The sequence below is a fragment of the Echinops telfairi genome, unplaced genomic scaffold, assembly GCF_000313985.2.
Source record: "Echinops telfairi isolate 266 unplaced genomic scaffold, ASM31398v2 ScPeMD7_7469;HRSCAF=8507_0, whole genome shotgun sequence".
Classification (NCBI taxonomy): Eukaryota; Metazoa; Chordata; class Mammalia; order Afrosoricida; family Tenrecidae; genus Echinops; species Echinops telfairi.
In genome coordinates this window covers 21,270,836-21,294,038 of record NW_022111372.1, presented here as the reverse complement: position 1 = coordinate 21,294,038, position 23,203 = coordinate 21,270,836, and the positions used below count along the sequence as shown (strand labels likewise).

Below are 23,203 nucleotides of genomic sequence, written 5' to 3'. Positions count from 1 at the left end.
GGAAATGGAAGTGCTGCTGTACAAGAGAGAGTAGTATATAATAAAATTAGTGTTCCTTAATGAGTACCTGCTCTACATTAATTCCCTTTAAAGAAGCACATGGAATAGTCAGGAAACAAAATTTTATCAGTCTATAAAAAGTTAGTGTTTAGAAATGAACATGAAGCACTTGCATCTTCATTTTTTAAAACTTCACAAAGGTGCAAGCAATGTAATGCTTTCCAGGCTCACGTGGGCAGATCAGTACTATTATGCCTAGTTTTCCTAGATGTACCATCATCTCGTGGCAGTGCTTTCTGCAAATTTGACATAGCAGCAGTTTTCTCAATGTCAATCACAGCATACAACTCGGTGCGCCTGGTAGGCGTTTGTGGCAAAGACGTGGTAGGTGTTTTTGGCATCTGAGGGTTGTCCGAATCACTGCCACCTTCCAAGTCAACTTGTATGTAATTGAGCTGCCTGTGTTCCAGACTTGGGCATCTGATATCAAAGTTAAAGACTGTTGGTGCACAGTCCCAATGCCTTGAATGTTCTGTTCTGTGAGCACTTGCTGGCACTGTTACATTCTCTGTACTTACATAGTTATGCATTGCATCTAGATTATTATGGTAGCCATTCAGAGATTGAGTCTTTGGTCCTAAATTATCATCTTCATCTCTATTAAGCTTGCGGGCTTCCCAAACAGGAGGCAAAGGTGGCAGGTTTTCATAATTTAATAATGCAGTTCTCCTCTGAGCTGAGTTGTTGATGTTCTGGGTATCTGGGGTACTGGTGGATGTCAGACAACCTCTCCTGATCCCTGAGGCACTAGGGATAGATCGCCCATTTATGTTTTCATACACTAGTTTGTTAACAGAGGGTCCATCTCTTCATTCATCACTGTCGTATCCAGTGTCCCATTCTGTGTTACTTGCTCCACTTGCACTAACTTGATCTCTTCCAAGTTGCTCCAGTTTCTCGTTTTCCATTAACTGCTTCTGAGCAGGTTGGTCCTAAAACAAATTTGACTCCTTCAGGCTCAAGAAGAACCTGAGGGTCCCTGTCTTCAATACTATTTGGTTCCTCTTTTGGGGTATTGCTTTCAGCATTAGAAATCCTTGCCTCCAGCGGGACATGTACACTGGTTCCGTTTTTTTCGCTCTTCTTGAACACCTGTAGTGTTGACATAGGTATGTACTTGATCCTCAGAAACAAGCAAAGGGTGTGTCGATTCTTCACCTACTGAAGGAAGGCATGCACTTCCCACAGAAGGATGTCTGCTTGCAGGATGAGATGAGCCAAGAGATGGCAGTTTTAAAAGGTTCTGTGAATTAATTCCAGCAGAGGTTGACAGTTTTACTGTCCCTGGAGGGGGTGTTTGCCAGAAATAACTAATTTTAGTCAAATTTGGTGGTGTAAATACAGGAGACAGGGTAAAGAAAGGAATCTATGTTGTGATCAGACCACTAAAAATTAAAGGACCATTTTATTTTAAGAAATTAACATTAAATTTTGAATTGATAATATAGCCTCCCAGTCATAGAATTTCCTTTTCCTCTCTAATCAGTGGCTAATCCTAAATTGCTTATGTTTGTAGAAAGTGAATTCTACTGCTTCTAACTTGAATTAAATAGTTACATCCATTTATGGAGGAGAAGGAGAAGGTAGCAGCTCAGCCCTAGTTCATTTGCCCATAAATCAGTCAGTAAATAATGAAATAATACCCAATGTTGCTTATTTGGATATGTGATAAAAAATCTTTTTTGAGGTAAGACAATTCTATTAACTGTAAACTGATAGATTATCCATCACATTTTTTAGGATAGAGTTTTTAGTGTGTGGCAAAGAGGTAATCATACTGAAAACAAATCAGACTGTATGGTGTTGCATTTAGGTTCTAAAAGAATCTGCAGATAAATCTATGCAATAAATAGTTTGTTCACATTTGTTTCTATTAGGGGAAAGAAGTACTGAAGTATTCCCAAAGCAATTAACACCTCAATTGAAAGTTTTCTGAAAAACAGAACTATTGGGAAACCATGGTGCGTACTGATAGAAAATCGCCCACATTTTTTTGTAGGAAATAACTTTAAAATACACAAATGGCAAAGTTTACTTGACTTAATCAAGAATTAAGCCTGTCAATTTTAACATTGATGTTATATCTGAAATAAACTTACATGATGTTCTGGTAAAACAATGCAAAATTAATAAAAATTAAATTATTAAACAAACATTTACCAAAAATCCATTTATCCTGGTCTTCTGGGTATTTCTTGTGTGAAATACATCAAAAAGCTGAGAAACATGTCAATGTTTAAAAAAAATGCTTTATAAACAATGTTTCTCAAATTACCTTAATCACAGCTACCCAAACACCCAACTACTGGCTTTTCTTCCTAGTACTAAATGTGCTGTTGGATAGATAACAAATTATCATAATATATTCGAAATAATAATCTGAATGCCTTTGAATGACATAGTGCTGTCAGAATTACTGGAATATTGACTATAAAGTCTATATATAACACATAATGGATGCTGCTTATATAGGTCTTCTAACAAGGATTTAATGCTTATATGTCTATAAAACTAAGTTGTGTATATGTAGTTCATGCCAGTAATCAATATTTACAAAGCATATATGTAAGGATTAATGTCATATGTCAATTTGACTAATCTATGATTCTCTGCAGTTTGACAGATATTAGATTGGTTTTTCATCAATAAAATAATACAATATTGTTACTACATTATCTGATACAAGCAGTCAATCCGTTGAAAGCCACTCAGTTGACAAAGTCAGATTGCATGGGGTGTTGCTTGAATGTAATTTCCTTGTGATTACTCTGCATCTGATTAATCATGCTCTGACTCTGTTCTTGGAAAGTGAACCAGCAGGCATCCCATTTGGGGGCCAGGAGTCCTTACAACCATGTGAGAAACCCCCCTCCTGCCATCTGGCCCATTGATTTTGGATATACCAAGCTCTACAACTGTGTGAGCCATTTCCTTGAAATATATCTCTAGATTTGCAGTTATATGTATACAATTGCCTGGTTTTGTCCTTGCAGAGAACCCTCTCAAAGAATCAGAATGAAAAATCGTTAGTTGATTATAAAGTGGACTTTAATCCATGACTACATGACAAGATGAATTGACAGAATGGCTGCAGCATTGGCTTCAAACACAACCATTGTGTGGATGGTGCAGGACCAGGTGTTGTTTCATTCTGTTGTACGTAAAGTCGCTATGAGTCAGAACCACCTCGATGGAACCTAACAACAAGATACTAAAATTCATCAGCCTACACTTTACATGTTTCCCCTTCAGCTCCTGTTAAGTCTATGCCTCCAATATAAACTGCCTCCGTGACCTTAAAATTATTTTTTAAAATCTTCTAGAACTAGGGCTAGTAGGACTGATGTGTTGCCCTTCAATGAGATTATTGGCGTTAGGTGCCATTAAGCGTGTTCCAAATCATAGAGGCCTTGTGTTCAATAGAACAACACACTCCCTGGTCATGTACTATAATCACAATTTTACTCTGGATGAGTTCATTGTTGCAGCCACGGGGTCTATCCATCTCCTTGAGGGGCTTCCTCTTTTTCACCAATCCTCTATGCCATGCCTGTAGTGCGTGAGATGAAATCTCAACATCCTCATTCCTAAGGAGTCTTTTGCCTGCACTTCCTCACAAAGAGATTTGGGTTTGTTATTTTTCTGGCTTTTCATGGCATTTTAAACATTCTTCTTCTGCACCATAGCTCAAGTGCATTCATGAACCCGGTTTCATATGCATATGAAGTGACTGAAAATAGCCCGACTTGGTACACTTAATTCTCAAAGTGAAATCTTTGTTCTTTCACACTTTAAAGGAGTCTTTTTGCAGCAAATCTGCTCAGTGCAATATGTCATTTGGTTTCTTGATTGCTGCTTCAATGAGTGTTGATTGTAGACCTAAGTAAAATGAAATTCTTGACAACTTCAATACTTTGTCCATTTATTATAATGCTGTCTGTAGGATCAGTTGTGAGGGTGTTTTTTCCCCCATTTACATTGAGTTGTAATTCATACTAAAGGCTATACACTTTGATTTTCATCAGTAAGTACTTCATGTCTTCTTAGCTTTCAACAAGCAAGGTTGTGTCATACATGTAGTGAAGATTGTTAAAGAGTATTGCTCTTTAATCTAATGTGGTATTCTTTATAAAGTCTAGCTTCTCCAATTAATTTTACATCTTACAGATTGAATACATAAGGAGCAAAGATTCAACTCTGATCATGTTATTTCTGATTTGAAACTATGCACTATCCCCTTCCCTTTGTTCTGTTTGAATGATTATCTTTGGGTCTTTATACAACTTTTGATAGGAGAAAATTCAATTTTTGATAATGCTATCCAAGGTTCGTAATGACTCCTATAGCCGAATGCCTTTGCATAGTCAATAAAAGACAAATATATTTCTAGTATTCTTTACTTTTAGCGAAGATCCATCTGATGCCAGCAACAATATCCTTTATTACACATCCTCTTTTGACTCTGCCATTAAATGTGATGATGAGTCTTGAATTTAAATTTTGAATGACTGAACCCTTTAAAGGAGAACAATATCATATCATTGTAGGGATATGAATTAACTGGCACAATAAGTCATATAATGAAAAATGGAAAAGATTGAAGCTGTCACGGGTTTCATCTTGCTTAGATCTATAATCAATGGTCATGGAAGCAGCAATCAAGAGATCAAACAACACATTGCACTTAGTAAATCTGCTGCACAAGTTAATACATGTTATTCATAGAATACAATAAGATATCCTTGATCTCACAATGCAGAGACCTTGAAGCATCCGAGCTGTCTCTCTCTCTCTCTCTCTCTCTCTCTCTCTCTCTCTGCAAAAGGTGCCAGGTGTCTCCAGAAGAAAGCAACAACAGGAGATAAAATTGAAAACATCAGGAATATAGGTAACTAGAGGACAGTCAACATGAAAGTACACTAAAAAAAAAAGAAAATTGGAGGAAGAGAGGGGGAAAAGAAAGAGAGTGAAAACAAGAGCTAAGGAGAAGTTCAAAGGAAGCTGGAGTACTAGGTTGCTTGTAGAAAGAACTTGGCACTCCTTGTAACCCATTTATGAATGAGCTTGCACTTTATCAATACAGCAATGAAAACCTAGTGAAAGAGTTTCAGTATGAAAACTATATGATGAGATTTTAATACTTAGGTAATAATTCAGACAAACTTTTGTTTGTTCTCTGTATTTTACTTTGCAAAGGACTATAAATGCAAACATGCTGCTTGTTGGTAAATTGAATACATTGATTGTCAATTGAAGACACACTGGAGAAAATGATGATCTGATTTCATAAAGATTATAGCCAAGAAAACTCTACAGAGTAGACCAAATCTGTACTATATGGAGTCATTATGAGTCAAAATTGACTTCACAGTAATGTCTATGAGGAGGCTTCAAAATTTTCTGGCTGTGTTGAATGGAAAAATAATGAATTTTTTTCACAAACTTTTTGAAATGTTTCTGTGTGCAATCTTTCATTATTAAGAGGATAACCACTTAAAATCGATGTAAATATTTGGATAAAAGTTATGCTTAGCAAGATGTTTCTTTTTCATTCTGTAACATGGATAACCCAAATACAGTGCACTTACTGTCTGGATAGGCAAGAGAATTTAATTACTATGACCTTACTTAAGCATCAGGGAAGGGCTTGTCTATTTTCATGGACTGCCAAAGGAACAAACACATCTTGAAGAAGGACATCCATGATACCTTTAGATGGTAAAATTCCACATTGTGTACTTTGAACATGTTGTCAGGAGAGACTAGTCCTCGGAAAAGGTCATCAAGACCAGCGACAAAGAGGAAGACCCTCAACTAGATGGATTGACACAGCGGCTGTCATGATGGCCTCACAGTGGTTAAGATGGCTCGGCAGCAGGCAGGCAGTGTTTTATCCTGTTGGACATAGGATTGCTATGAGTCAAAACCAACTGGAGGACACCTAACAACACAGTTTCACTTTGCTGAGGTTTCCTACTTTGTGGCTTTCTGTTTCCATGGTGGAATTTACTGACTTAACCGTATACATTCAATGTTCAGTGTAATCAGATGATGTACAGAGAATTTACAACATTAAAAATGCAAATGTACAAAAGTGCTTGACACAATAGATGTATGATAAGAGTTGTACAAGACCCCAATAAAATGATTTAATTAAAATTTTAAAAATACTGATAGATTAAGTTTAATAAGGAGGAAGTTGTTAAGTCATGCCAACTTCACTCAAGCCTTGACCTATCAGAAGCACATCACTGGGACGAAGACAGTGAAGACACCTTTTGGTGCATTCAGACTGCCAACTTTTTGGTTAGTGGTCAAAACGTGACTCTTTGCACCACATAGAAACTCCAGAAAAACAATGCATTGATGGTTTCCCAGTGTTAAAAAAATCAATGTCTATGAGTTAATCTCTCTCTAACATTTAAGTCATACAGTGACTTAACAGTGAATGAAAAAGATTGCTTAAGCTTCTTCCTCAGGTGTTACATTTGACTTTTGATGGGCACCTAACTCCAGTAAGGCACCCTGTGGCATGGTAGGTTAGGCTTTTTATTACAAATGGCATGGTTCTCCAGCTGCTCAGCAGGATAAAAATTAAGCTGTCTGCTCCAGTAAAGATTTATAGACTTGCAGATGCTAAGGGGCAGTTCTATTGCATCCAATTGGGTAGCTGTGAGTCAACATCAACTCAATAGGAATGGGTGTGGGGGAAACTAAATTAGGCAGTCATCAGTCTTATGTTCAATAAGATAGGAGACCCAAACATAATTCCTGCCTCGTTGGTTTGTGATGCAAAGAACTTAGCAAAGAGCCAAGAATATAATAATTCGCTCAAGACATTTAGTAATAACACTAGCTTGAAACTCTAAGCAAATGGCCTATATATTTTTCAGATATTTGTTTTCTAAAATTTATGAATATAATGTTTAATTGTTTTACAATGTTTTTATATTATCGAGATTGTTACCTATGTAATAAAATTAGAATATCATTAAATAAATGTCATTTAAGAAAATTAGAATACTAGCTCTCTACCATAGAATTCATTCCGACCCATAGTGACCCTATAGGACAGAGGAGAACTGCCCTTCTGGGTTTATGTGAGTAGAAAACCTCATCTCTCTCCCATTAAAAGCTATCATTACCTTAATTCTGTGCTTTTTATATGGCATCTCCTTGTGTGATTGATTATATGAGAACACAGCCACGTAACATAATCAGTTCACTGTACTTAGTTCAGAAATCTGAAGCTATATGAAGATTTCCTTTATTTGTGTTATTAGACTGTGTAAGAAATATTTTTGCTTACTTTATTATGTTTCCATTAAATGGCCATGAGTGGACTCCATTATATTATTTGCTTATTTACTCATATTATCCTCTATGTGATAAATTACATAATCTGATGTCAACTTACAAAGGGGTGGAGTCTAGCCTGTCAATCAGGTCGCAGCTTGATGACCTAAATCAGAGGCGCCACGGATATAAATAGCTCACTGGAGGCCTGATACAGATAAGAATCTCTGCTTTATCTTCCTGCTTACAAGTCACATGGAACTATACTGATGCAGCCAGAGCCCTGGAACTGGAGGAGTCACTTGGAGACGCACGTCAGTGCTCAGACGCTTCCACCACCACTGGATCCACAAAATTTGTCACCCACTGGCCTGCGATCTTCCTGAATTCTGCATCATTGCAAGGCTGCATCAGTCTAAAGAGCAATTTATGGACTAGTGTCAGACACATGGGGTAATATTGGACTTATGGACTTGATCTGGACTGGGTTGGGATGTTTCCTTAATGTACAATCGCTCTTTTAAATAAAGTTATCTCTTACACACATATGAGTGTCCCTGGATTTGTTTCTCTAGTCAACCCGGACTAATACACTCTAGAACAGTGTTTTCCTACGTGGGTGAAACTACCCCTGGCGTGAACTGGAGTGATCTATCCAGTGAAGCTGCAAAAGCAGATGCCGCACTTTATCCTGGATTGTAGCCTATAGTAAAAAAAATTTTAATTTCCAAGGGGGCAATGATGAATTTTTTTCTGAAAAGGGAGCAGTAGGCCAAATGGGTTTAGGAAACTATGCACTAAAACCAGGGTCCAAGAACGGGGTCTCAAAAGTCATATTCAGCTCCTTCACTTTGTACATGTGACTTGAAGTAAAACTGAAAAAAATAAAGGTTATTATTTAAATAATGGTGGTTTAATTTGTTTATAAAAATATATTTGTGGTTTTTAATTTTTTTTAATTGCTGTGAGCTAGGATGGGCCCTTGAGTCTCAAAAGTTTGCCTACTCCTGCTCCAGAGCAAGGAAAGAAGAAAGAACATGTTTCAGACCAAGACAGCTGTGGTTCTTCCAACAACCCTCTAATGGGAGTCAGTAAGATGAGATTGTGTTTGTTCCTTTAGATTTGGTTGATAAACAGAAGTGGGGGGAGGGAAACATAATTAACACCATAACTACCAACAATCATCTCCTCTCCTATACAACAAATAAGTTTATCAGAAAGTAATTTATTGGGATTACAAATATTTTAATTCCCTTTGAAAATTACTCAGTTAATTTTAATGTGAATACACATATTTTGTTGCATATAAACTAACACATAAATACCAGTAATGTTATTTTGTTTCTTCTAGGAAAATACTATTCACGGTTTTATCACAGTGAATTAATAGGCAAGAGTTAATATAATAAGAAACAAGTTAATATATGGCGGTGATGGAGGTTATAAGAAATTCAAGGATATTAAGCGTTCAAATTTTGCTGAGGACTAAAATTAGAAGTAGTCTTACAATTTATATATATATCTGCAATGAAATCCTGATATACCTAAAATCCATAAGTATGTTTACATGTGGTGTTAAATGTATATACATACATTTAACACAATGAAAACTGTAAATGAAACTGAGTTAATGCTTAAGTTTAACTGTACCTGGATTGTTCCATAAGCAATTGATTATGGATGTGGGATGACAAATATGTTGAAAGTATCTTACATAGCAATCATGTGGTCCACCCAAGGATCTGCCCTTATGTAATTTTGATGCTCTTCTGACTTTGAATTTGCTAGCGAGATATAGTTTATCTAAGATATATGAACAGAAGTACTGTCTATTTTATATATTTGATGTCACTGAGTTTAGAGACACTTTAAAGTTAAAAACATTATCATATATCCCCCTTGTCTTTGGATTTTCCCTAACCACACAGTGTCTGACACATGAAGGCTGTTCAAATATGTGACATGATGAAAATGAGATAATTTGATTGAGCCTGTGATATAAAGAAAGCAAAATACTTGTAGCCAGTGTAATAATTATTCATTAAAGGTATTTGGTACGAGAGCACAGTACTCATTATTTTAATGTATAGTCAAGCCTTACCTTACCTGAAGAAACGTTGTTAATGATATTTCTTTTCCACACAATTAGTATGTGGACTATGGAGTTTGAGAATGCTTTCTATCTACTGGTTATATGTAATTCCCAGAGGAACGTTCCACTCCTGACACCACGTATTATTGAGAATCTTAATACGGTAGCTTAGGCTACTCTTGTGGTAGCCTTCACTGTGGCAAGTGGTCGTGAATGTGGCGTGCTCTGGGCGGTATGGGTGTGCCTGTTATGACCTGTGTGACTGAAGATTGTTGTCAACAAGCGGCCATCTGGCTGAGAAGCATCAAAGCCCACATGGAAGAAGCACACCAGCCTATCTGATCATGAGGTGTAGAAGGGGCCAGTTATAAGACATCAAAGAACTAAAAATCATATCAGTGGGTGCCCACCTTCCTGATATGATCACTGAAGACAAACATGTGCATAAGCAAATGTGGTGAAGAAAGCTGATGGCTATCAAAAGATATATCTTCTGGGGTCTTAAAGGCTTGAAGATAAACAAGCGACCAACTAGCTCAGAAGCAACAAAGCCCACTTGGAAGAAGCACACCAGCCTGTGTGACCATGAGCGATGCCTGGAGGGTGGAGGGAATGTGGGATAGAAAGGGGGAACTGATTACAAGAATCTACATATAGCCTCCTCCCTGGGGGATAGACAGCAGAGAAGAGGGCCAGGGGAGACGTTGGGCAGTGTAACATATGACAAAACAATAATAATTTATGAATTATGAAGGGTTCATGAGGGAGGGAGGGGGGAGGGAGGAGGGAGGAGGGAAATGAGCAGCTGATATTAAGGGTTAAAGTAGAAGGCAAAGGTTTTGAGAATAATGAGGGCAACAAATGTACAAATGTGCTTGACACAGTGGATGTATGTATGGATTGTGATAAGAATTGTACGAGGCCCCAATAAAATTATTAAAAAAAAAAAAAAGATGGTTTGAAGACAAATTAAAGCTTCCTCTTCATTCACCAAATAACACTATGAGCCTGTTGTTATCATGTTGTGCTGAGTTGATTTCAACTTATAGACACTCTATAGGACAGAGCAGAACTACGCCTATAGGATCTTCTGTCTATCAGCCATATGGGAGCAGGTTGCCAAGTTTTTTTCCCCCTGAGCAGAGCTACTCATGGGTTCAAACCACCACCATTTGTGGAGAGCAGCTGACCTGAGTACTTCACTGTTGCTGTACCATAGCTCCTTACCGGAGACAGAGAAGATCCTAATTATCCAGTTCCTTTAAACTGAAGAAGTGGGAGAAAAAGACCAGAGCGTTGGCCTCTCATTTATGAGTGCACATTGGGCAAGTGTCATAAGTACTTGAGAAAAAAATAAATCCAAAGATGGAAAGCAGATCCAGTTCTTTATTTTAGCTACCCTGAATCCATGAGAACTACTATTTCTTAACCCAATCATACAGAGAAGTCACAGGGCTATCCCTGAAGAATGCACAGTCTGGGTAAACTAATTGATACAACAAAGCTCCCCCAAATCACAGTGGATTCTCACTGTGGAAAACATTTCTCAGCTAGTTTTCAATCCATTGATGGTATGTAGACAACTCTGATCCATGCAGATAATCAGAGTTTTAGGCTTTTCGTAGCTCCTGGCTCAGCCATCTTCCAGGGCTTTGGAAGTCAATCAACAAGCTTTGGAAGTTAATGAACAAGCTTTGGAAGTTAATCAAGCATAAGAAGAAAGAGAAGGCACAGAGAATTTAGTGGAATGTTTTAGGATAGGTCTAAAACTTACATGTATATTTTCTACCCATACCATCACTCAGAACTCAGGCATATGATTCTATTTAAGGGATAAAATCATCGGAGGGATTTAGTCCAACTGTTGTCTGGAAAAGGTGTGAAAGAAGAAAGATGAGGAATTGGCAATAACTTAAAGCTGTCTCCTCCACTGGTGGAGGATCAAATTGGGGGTGGGAGGGAGGAGGCCATCCTGACAGGGTCATCTCATGACTTCATCCTTGGAAGTATGGAGGAAAATTTCATTCTCTCTATGAAGAAAAGGGGGGCAGAATATCACTGTGCCAGTAATGATGAAACTAATGATAAAGACTTAATACTGGAAGTTTATTTTACATAAAGTACTGTGATAAGCACTTTGCATCCATAATCTAATTTTACCCTCAATAAATCTAGAAATAGTTTTAATTATCTCCATTGCACAGAGCAAGGTTAATCATTCTTTAGTGTTTACACAACTGTTAAAGACTAGAGCTCAGAAGCCCAATCAGGAAGTCTAGGTCCAATGGCCAAGGGTTTAATCACTGTTTGCACCCCGAACCACACCCAGCAAAAAGCCAAGCCCATTATTAACAAATTAATTCCAATTCATAACCACAGTATAAGGGTTTCTGACACTGACAGTCTTTACCAGAGTAGGCAGCCTCATGGGGCAACTGATGTGTTTGAACTGTAAATCAACATAGTGGTTAACAACCCAGTGCTAAATCCTCAGCACCACCAGGGATCCTTTTGCACACCCAACTCCTCACTTAAAAGGCTAATCATTTAATACACTCGTTTTTCATTTGCTGCAACTTAATATTTCCCTTTGTATCTCTAAGATTATATCATCAATTATAAATGATCTTACTGAGCTGTCATTTCACTTCTAAGCTATCGATCCACTTTGTTACTCACCTTTAGTACAAAAGACCCCATGATTTTGCTAATGGTAAGCTGTCAACATTGATCCTCTCAGTTTTCTTTTGAACTGGCCTCAATCATGATTTTGAGGGATAAGATTTTATTCTACTAAAATGATTCATGGGACCTTGGTGATGTACTGGATTATGTGCTGGGCTGTTAACAGCAAGGTTAGTAGTTCGAAACAACCAGCTGCACCAAGAACGGAATATAAGACTTCCGATTCCAGTACAGATTTACAGTCTCAGAAACCTACAAGGGAACTTTTACTCTATTCTGTAGGGTCACTATGAGTCTGAATTGACTCAGTGGCAGTGAATCTTGGGTAAAAGACTGCTCAAAAAATCCACCAGTGACGGACTTTACAAATTTCAGCTGTCAAGTCTTGGTCTGTTTCGGCAGCTTTAGCTAAAATGACCACGTACCCTTTCCTCATATATTTTCTTTATTTTTTCTCTTGTGACTGGTAAACCTTATCAAAATTCTATATATCTTCATCTTTTCCTGTCTATGAATTGGGCCATTTTTCTAGCTCTCAGTCCTTGAATCTCTTCTAATTCTTTATTAATACTCACTCCAATAAATAGGTCATTTAATTCCACAGTGCTGGACACCAGTAATATGTTCATGTGTTCTGTTTTTCCTCACAAGGTGTCCCTCTCTAAACCAGATTCATATATCCAATTATCTCTACAAATCTTACAGATCTAAAAAAATTCTAAAACCTAGTCTATCCACAACTGAGCTTATCATTTTACTCTACTCTAATGAAAATTACTGTTACCTTTCTTATATAGGTTAATGCCGGTTCAATATTTGCAGGTTCACAGAACAAAATCCTTTCAGTTTCTTTTCTTCTTCTTCTTTTAATTTTAATGAATCATTTTATTGGGGGATCTTACAGCTCTTATCACAATCCATCCATCTATTGTATCAAGCACATTTGTACACATGTTGCCATTATCATGTTCAAAACATTTTCTTTCCACTTGAGCCCTTGAAAAGAGCTCCTCTTTTTTCTCCTCCCCCCACCCTCCCACCTTCTTGAACCCTTGATAATTTATCAATTATTTTTACTTTCATATTGTACACAGTCTTCTGTCTCCTTTCACTGACATTTCTGTGTTTGTCCCCCTGGGTAGGGGGGTGTAGGTAGATCATTGCAATCGGTTCCCCCTTTCTCCTCCTTCACCCCTCATCCTCCCCCTCCCCTCATGGTAGCTCTACTTTCATCATTGGTCCTGAGGGGTTTATCTGTGCTATATTCTGTGTGTTGAGCGCTCTTATCTGTACCAGTGTACATGCTCTGATCTAGCCATATTTGTAAGGTAGAACTGGGGTCATGATAGTGGAGGGGAAGAAGCATTAAAGAGTTAAAGGAATGTTGTGTGCTTTGTCAGTGCTATATTGTACCCTGGCTGGCTCATCCCTTACTTGTGACCCGTCTGTGATGGGATGTTCAATTATCAACAGATGAGCTTTGGGTCTCCATTCTGACCCCCCTCATTCACATCTTCACGTTGGAATGTTTTCCTCTATGGGGCCTTCTGATGGCTGGTATCTGTTCCCATCAACACCTCGTGATCATACGGGTTGGTGTGCTTTTTCCATGTGGGCTTTGTTGCCCCCCTGCTAAATGGCCCCTTGCTTAACTTCAAGCCTTTAAGACCCCAGATGCTATATCTTGTAAAAGCCGGGCACCATCAGCTTTCTTCACCACATTAGCTTATACACCTATTTTTTCTTTAGCAATCATGTCAGAAAGGTGAGCATTAATCTATATCTTTCTCACAAAGATGCATCCTATGTATCAAATAATTATATTAGACCTACTTTCCCAATATACTAAGGAGTCATGTTTTAAGCCACCTCTATCACTACAAATATCATATGCATGTAGTGCTCTATTCTTATCCCTTGTATTTGTTTTCCAATTATGTTGCACAATGCTCCTAGGTTGTTTTCACTTTCCAACAGTCAGCATGTATCTCTTCCTGTAAGGTTGTTGGAAATTTGTTACCCACAAAGAGAGTTTAACATACCCAGGAAGATAAAAAATACAACCTTCAGTTTGGATTACACCTCAATGTAAAGAAAACAAAAATCCTCACAGCTGTACCATTAGAAAACATAATGATAAAGGAGGAAAGATTAAAGTAGTCAAGGATATCATTTACTTGGATCCACAATCAATGCTAATGTTGAGAAGTCAATGATTGCACCAAGCCATTATGCAGCAAAAGACCTCTTTAAATTACTGAAGAGAAAAGCTATCTTTTGGAGGACTGAGATACACCTGACCCAGGCTACGGCACTTAACATGTGGAACTAAACAGTAAATAGGAAGAACAGATAATAATTGATTCATTTAAACTATGATGAAGACTTGAAATTTCAAATAATATTGCCAGAACTGCCAGAAAACAAACCAATCTGTTTGGAAGAGTTTCAGCAGAGTTTTTCTTTGGAGTAGGGATGGAGAACCTTCATCTCATATACTTTGGAGTGTTATCCGGAAGGACCAGTTCCTGGTAAAGGCCATCATGCTTGGTAAAATAGAGTAGAAATGTCAAAGAGGAGTGACTTGGATGAGATGGACGGACCAATGCTGCAACCCTGGAATGAAACATAGCAATTGTGAAATGGCCCTGCCTGGACAGTGTTTCATTCATTGTACATCCAGGCCCCCTGAGTCATAATGGACTTTGTGGATCCTACCCACAACAACCTCCTAGGCAGCTTGTACTCATAACTGATATATACAGGGATATAAATCATATACGAACACAGTATTCTTGTGTTCTCAGTTCTTATCTAGCTTCTTATCTCATTCAAGATAAAAGTCAGATAAATCCTTAATGCCTCCAGTTTATTTATTTATCACATTATATGGATACCAGCTATTTTCTCCATTATAGTACTTTCCCAACTTATCTTCTACTATTGCCCATGCCCATCTGGCCATCAATCTCCTGCTCTTACTGAGTAGGCCTGGTACAGTCTTCCTTCCATCAATATTTATCACTGCCATGTTCACCTCTCAAGCATCATCATAGTTTGTTTCCTTATGTTTTCTAACAATTGTATGAAGTGTTTCCTTATCTGTGAGATTTTTCTGAGGAAACTACTTTTACTTTACTCCATGTCCCTCTTGTGTGCTCTTTTACCTCATGTAGTTACATATCTGATAGTTCAGTTTCTGCCAAGAATAAGTCCCCCAACAATATATACCCGAAGTATACATTATAGTGCATGCCATATATATATATATATATATATATATAATCACAATAATTTTGACATTTCTATTTGATAGAGGTGCTATTCCTGATTACTCTACTTACATGTATTTCCTGGTAGCTAAAAAATTATATGTTTCACTTGGAGCTGAGCTATATATATATATTTTTGCATTCTTTTAAGCAAATCATCCATTTCAACTCATCATGTACCAGCTGCTTAAGTAACATCTTACATGCTGTGCACATGTCCAGCTGAGAGAATTTTCCTAGAGAACATTATCCTACCTTTGGCAAGGAAATGCCTTTATCTCCTCCTGTTAATGAACATCTTTAGTAAATATTTTTCATATACAGTTAGTTTATTGATGATATATAGGTACTATATGCCTTATAAAAAGCATGTCTTTATATTCTGCACATTGTTGGTAACTAACACTGATTTTTCATGCTGTAAGAATTGCATACCAAGTCATTACTCTTTGTTTCTTCTGTTTCAATTCTAATAAAAAGATTATACTGTAAAATGTTATTAAAATGTGCTGCCACATGCGGTTACTAGGGATCAAAATCTACTAGGTGACACCTAACAATGACATTTTTATTTTACACTTAAAAAACACATGGGGGTCATAAAAGTTAAATACCATATTAAAGGCTACTGAGTTCTTGGGTAAGAGGTTAAGCCAGGATTTGATTAAAGTAGCCTAGATTACTAATGTATCCAAATGTATATTTTATGAATTAAGATTTATATTCATTTCCATGTAAGACATAGAAAATTTTATTTGGGGGAAAATGATCCTTAATGGCAAAACTCCTTCAAAATTTAGTACAACAAATATTAAAATCATATTCACTCTGTGCTATTATAAAATAATAGTTTTCTTTTAGGAACATATAAAGTGTTATAAAGAAAGCAGTAATTGTCAGTAATTTCGGAGATTGAATATATATATATATATGCGATCTTATATAATTTAGATAATTGAAATAATGTATTAATTTTTTGTATTGTTTTTATTAATTAAGATGGCACTGTTATAAATTTCTCATGGTATTATATTGTGTTTTGATGGTTGATTTTAATAGTAGCATACTAAATGGATAAATGATAAACCTATTTTTATCTGTGTGAGTTCCTACATTCCCAGGTTTACTTCAAACAAAACATGCTGGCACATGTCTTTGTGGTAAGTAGATAGCTGCAGACAGTTCTCTCAGTAACACTTGTTTTTGTCTTTGATGGTTGTTTCAACAAAATAAAAATAAAGTCTAACCCAAATCCAAACAATGGCTTCTGAGAAGTTCTGGACCAGTTACATTTAAGGCAGAGAGTTTAGCTCAGAAGGTTATGGCAACCGATTTTGATATTCCACAGGGGTAAAATCACGACTGATTTTCTTGATGGACACAGAACAACCCAGAGGATCATAATGAAGAAGTTAAAAGAAATGGAAAACTGCACTGATTCATCTTCTTTGGTCTTCCCTATTTCATTTACAGTTTTCACGTGCATATGCGGCCATTTAAAATGACACATCTTCGGTCAGGCACCTGTTAGTTCTTGAAGTGATGTATTTCCTTTTTAACACCTGTAAGAGACCTTGTGTAACAGATATGCCCAATAAAACATATGTCAGTTGATTTTCTAACTGCTGGGCATTGAATGTGAATACAAGACAAACAAAATCTCTGACAACTTCAATATTTTCTCCATTTATCATGACATTGTTCATTGACCTAATTGTGAGGAGTTTTGTTTTCTTTAAGTGTAATCCAGATGTACGGCTTCAGTGTTTAGTTTCTCAGAGCCTCTTTCGATAAAATTAATCAACTGGATTTATGTGTATTCAATATGGAGAACTCCATGTATATAATCACTGTTTTTGTTGTTGAAATAGGTGTTTTCTAGGAACAAGTGATTGATGTTGAAAAAATCTATCTTTTTTCAAAATTTTATCAAAGAACCTTTCTTTTTGTGTATATGTGAACACCTTTTCTTGAATTTTTACAAAAATTGTTTCAAACAATATTATCCCCAGGTTTACACTTATTATGCGTTATTTAGCTATTTCATTGTTACTCTTTCACATTGTGTAGTGTTCCATTGTGTGTATGCAAAATAGTTTTTATGCACTCTTCTACTAATGGCATTTGATTTGTTTTCATATTTTAGTTATTGTGAACAACACCATCATGACATGAGTGTGCATATATACATATTTCTATCATACATATAATTATTATTGTAGGAAAGATACCTAGTGGAATGATTGCTGGATGATATTGTAAAATGAAAATTTTCAAAGCTTCAGTCTTTTCTCTTTAAAGGAATGTTTTTAAGTGGTTCAGTAGTGAGATTTTAATTTCTTTAGGTTAAAGATGAACAAAATAAATATTGTCATCAAAATTGATGAAAATGTATCAAACATGAAATCAGTATAGATTGATAAGTACTGGTGATTGGAATTTAAAATTTGAAAGAAGGAACAAATTATGTGCCAATAAAACTATTAAAAATAAAAACAAAATTAGGAAAGATGTGCCCTTTACTTAAAGCATGGTTCAATTTTGTTTACTATGTGTCTGTGTTGTAACTACTATGGAAATATGCACGAGGAGTAAATACTACCTGATGATTAAAACAAGGAAGAAGAAGAGGAAGGAACAGTAGTTGGAAAAGGTGGCTTTGATGTTAGAAATAACACAGGAAATCCTATGGTAGCATTTTTACAATACATGGCTCAATCATTAGAAATATATTTTTCAAACACACACATCTACCTTCTGGATAGACTACACAAAAATCAAATTGACCATATATGTGGAAGGAAACAAAAGAGATGCTCAATGTCAGAGGTAGAACAAATCCAGGGATCACTATACAACAGGCCATCAATTATTCATATGTAAATTCAAGGAGATTTTGAAGAACAACAACAACAACAAAGTTCACAAGAGCTAAAATGTGACCTTGAGTATACTCCACCTAAATTTAGAAACAATCTCACAAATATATTGACACTTTGAACAGGAGTGACTAAAGACCATAGGGGTGGTTGTAGTATAACAACAAAACCATCACATATGGAAACAAAACAAAAGGTCATTTAAAAATAAAAGGACACATATGGATGTCAAAAGAGATTGGAGGTGAGGTCTCCTTTGTTGAAGTGGTTCTTATGAAGTTTACACAAGACGGAGGGGGAAAGCAGGTGACCATCCACTTGTTGCTATCCACAGTGATACAAGACTATGGAAAATCTACAGGTCCTCCACAGAAATGAGAGGAGAACTATACTGGAAAACCAAGTTAAAACCAGGAGAGGGTCGTAAGACAGTTAGGGTTTATTGTGCCAACCTGACCGATGAACACGTTTGGGGTTAATTGAAGGACAGAGAGATAACTAGCACGGTGGGTCTCGCCCTTCTAGTTTTCAGGTCTCTTGCTATCTGATGGTCGGACCAGGATGCAGCTGCCTTAGCCAGTTCCCTGCTTTGGCTAGCAAGGCTCACTTCCTGTGATACATCCCTAAGCAGAAGCCACATGGACCTACCATGATGTAGCCCTGGGCACTGGAGCAAGCCACGTGGAGACCCCTGCCAGCACTGAGATGCTTACATGGACACTGATTTGGCTTTCCTCCTGCAGTCAGCATCATTGCAGGTGTTTTGTGAGATTGAGGAGGACTTTGCACATTGGTGTTGGACATATGGGCTAATGTTGGACTTATGGATTTGGACAGCACTGGGTTGGGATGCTTTCTTAATGTACACTTACCCTTTATGTAAAACTCTCTCTTCTATACATATGCTTTTTTGTGGATTTGTTTCTCTAATGTATCCACACTAACATGGATAGTATCTACATTGCAGAGAGACCATTTTTATTTCATTCCTGGGTACCATGAGTAAAGGGGGAGGAGCATCTTCACATTGGAAATGGATGCTAAACAGTAACTGTAGAGAAACAAAGGGGAGAATAAACCCGGTTTTATGTTCCTGGGTAGACAGCCTGAATATGTTTCTACCCAAACTTTAGGGAACTACAACATGGACTAGGTGCAAGGATGACCTTAGAGGTTGGCCTTACAGGGAACGGGCATTAAGTGGGGCAGCAACTAAGTCAACATTGAAGAAGTACATCAAAGGCAGCACCAGAAGGATTCGACATGGAAACCTGAATTACTGTACTGGGCCTTACCTAAAAACTACCTGTAGCCCTTGGACTGAGGACTGAAACTCCCTGAAGGGAGTGGAATCAAAAGATGGCCACCCCAAGACTGTTGAAAAGGTGGTCATTGAACTTTAGATGGGACCCCTGGCTTACTGGGAAACCAATGAAAGGGGACCCAGATCTACAATATATTTAGTACCTCAATGCTCCCCTTCCATTAATATGACAGATATTAATCTGATAGGCAAGGATCTGCCCTTGTAAGAAATGATAGAGTAAGTTTTCTCCAAGCACCAACCCCCATGCTCAATGTAAACAGAGCTTACCTTAATCAATTAAGAAATCAATCTGTACAGAGCACCATCTCATGGATTACAGTTCAAAGTTGGACTGTACTCACATAAATTCCACATATCAAAAGAATCTTAAACTCTATGATACTGGATTACTTATATATGCTATCAATGTAATCACTTTATACCACAGGTGGATGATTGACAATGTTTTTCTTTTTCTTTTAGGTCTGTCTTTGTTTGAATATCTGATTGTTTTAGTTTTCTTTGACTGTTGTTCTTGTTGCCTTTTGTTTTGGTTTTGGTTACAATAAGACCACCAAAGTAAAACAGAGTTGTTTATAACCCATGGACAAGAAGATGGATTCTGGACTCACACTTAATTCTAGGCCCAATCTAAGAACAGTTAGTTCTTATAAGATAGCCCTGTTTGATACTCGCCTTCAAGAAGCGATCACTGAAGATAAGGGTGCTACAACAAAGTGTTATGTTACACAGGGTTCTCTAGAGAAACAAAACCAGGACACTGATGATATTATATATCATTTTATTATAGATATATATTCTTATGTTTCATAATATATATAACATAAGAAATAAACAATCTATAGAGCAGTACAAATGGCTCAGTGCAACCTACTTCCATGAGACAGCTAATACACTGGCAGTCCTTCAAGTCTTGAGGGCCACTGGGTAGTCCTATGAAGAGCAATTCAGGCTATCTGGCCACAGGCAGCAAACAGCCAGGCATGTCACCAGCAGTCAGCCAGATGAGAGGGTCTGACAGTCCTTAGCTTAAGCGATGTATTTTCCAATAGTGTGGTGCAGCAGGTCTTGAAGGAAACTCAAACTACAGTGACACAGTCCACGGGTTAGGTGTCTCCCAGGTAGTGTAGCTTGCAAGTTGAGGTAGAGAATAAGCTAAGGCAACCACACACTGGTCTGATCATCAAAGACCAAGAAACAAGAAAGGCGAGGCTCACCAAGCCATTTATCTCTCTGCCCTTCAATTAATCCCACATATGTTCATTGGCCAGGTGGGCAAATAAACCTACCTATCACAGTGTGATAAAGGAAGAAGATGGTGGTGGGCTATCAACTGGAATCATGTCTAGAGTTAAAGGATTATGACCAAAGAAGCAGCCATCTAATGAGGCAGCAATTAAGTCTACATCGAAGAAGCACACCAGCCTGTGGGATTCAATGATGACAATATCAAAAATCGGTGGGAACCCAACCTAAATTTGCTCTAGGCTTAAATACATCTCACTAGTTCCATGGCAGAAAAGTCTTCTCTCTCTCTTTTCTGGTCGTGGTCTTTTCTTTTTTGCATCTTATTTTTATGTTTATTTTATTATTATTATTACTTTCTCATTCTGTCATTTTATTTTATTCCGTGTGTGTGTGTTAGCTTCTCAGTTTATGAAAGACACAAAAAATAAGAATAGAGACAAGAACCCTTGCAAGGGTTTATCAGGGACAGGGGTGGGTAGAGTGAGGAGACTGGCGGGACAAACAATGAATGTGGGAGGGAGAACTAGAACTGATGTGATAATGCACTTTTTTAAGTGTCTTAACATGTGGAGTGTATGAAATGTGAATGGTATATCAAGAAGCTACAAGAAATAAAACAGAACAGAAGAAACCAAATTGATCAATGGCTACAATAAGTGTAGCATGAAGAGTTTTGCTTAGAAGGCACTGAGTTTATGTTAATCATGATGGGATAATATAGAAAAGGATATCAATAATGGTTGCATAACCAAGTATAATCAATGGCACTGAAACATGCATGTAGAAGATGTTGAATTGGAGAATGTTTTCTGTATATTTTCCCACAAGTAAAAAATAATAATGCTAACACTAATAATGAATACAAAAAAGAAAACGTGCTAAAATTGATTGTGGTAAAGATGCTACAACTCTCCTTGATATGATTGAACTATTGAATTGTATGATATGTGGTGTTGGGGAAGAAACTTGGAAACCTGCTGTATTAGTCTGGGTGCTTTAGAGAAACAAATCAACAGAAACTCATGTATAAGAGAGAGTTTTTGTTAACATCCTCTTCCTTCCTCCCCCACCCCCACCCCCCACCCCCACTCTCCCCTGTTCTGTCATCCCGTTGTTCTCTCTTCTGGCTTGTTTATTCCACCTATCCCTTTCATGCTATGTACCATCACCAGACTGAGTGCAATGAGGCAACAACAGAAAGTAAAACAATGTCTACAACAACAACAATGCACACATATGCATACATATATAACCGTATGAATAGTTCAGGGTCTGTTTGTTTTCTTTCACGTGTGCTTTCCAGTCAAGTCTGATTGGGTGCCATGCCCCGGCATTGCCTCTATCCCCGAGGAGCTCACTGCTCTGCTCCCTCCTCTGCTCTGATGCATGCCCCCAGGGGCTGGCGTTCAGTGTGGTGAGCTCATGGCGGGCACAATTCCGGCCGGCCGTTTGTCTCCAGTGCTGTCCCCAGTGGTGCGATGGATCAACGAGGAACGCTGTGTTCTGTGGTGGGGCTGGCCCCGTGGTCATCTCCGTGCATCGCTGTTCCAAACAGGTACATTGTCCCCAGGGCTCGGCAAGCCAGGATGTGCTCCACTCTTTCCTTTCCTTCCCCTTCCCCCCTCATTGGCTCACATGTGCTCCGACCAGACCAGTCCCCCTTCCCCTCTTCCCGAGCTGCAGCTTCAGTGCTGTCCTCTGAAGTGAATTCCCCCTGGGGGAGAGTGGTGCCATGCACACAGTTGGTAATGGGGCCGGCCCCTCAGGCCCCTCCATCTGTTCCCTCCTTCATGTCAGCATGTTGCGCTCCTGTCTTAGAGCTCCAGGTTGAAGTCTGGTCCCTCTTTCCCTGTGGAGACACATTCTACACCCTCCCCCTGTATGGATTAGTGTCCTGTTCCCCTGGCTACCCATACCTTTTTCCCAACTCCCTTTTAGTGGACTACCATATGTATCCCATATGTATCCCAAGGGAACAACAAGTGATCCAAAATCAATGTCAAGGAGGGTGCAGGAGGCCTTGCAGGGCTGGATCAAGGGCAATGTAACAGAGAGGAATGCCTAAAACCCAAATGAAGGCAGAAGATGATAGTGGGACAAGAGGAAAGTACAAAGAAACAGAGGAAAGAGCTAGGAGGAAAAGGGTACTCATAGAGATGTAAATACAGGCATATAAAGATGTTAATATATTTATATATGATGAGGGGGAAATAGATCAATGGACATATATTTATAGGTTGAATATTAAGAAAACAGATGGACAGTGGGCCCCTACACAAGTACTCCCCCAACACAAGAACACTTTGTTCTAACAATTTGGCAGTCTGAGATGCTCACCTACCTG

General features: G+C 37.9%; 1 pseudogene; it reads right to left on the bottom strand.

Moving 5' to 3' along the window:
• Nucleotides 1-115: 115 nt before the first annotated feature.
• Nucleotides 116-15,164, bottom strand: LOC101649431 (annotated as a pseudogene).
• Between the last annotated feature and the right edge of the window lie 8,039 nt (nt 15,165-23,203).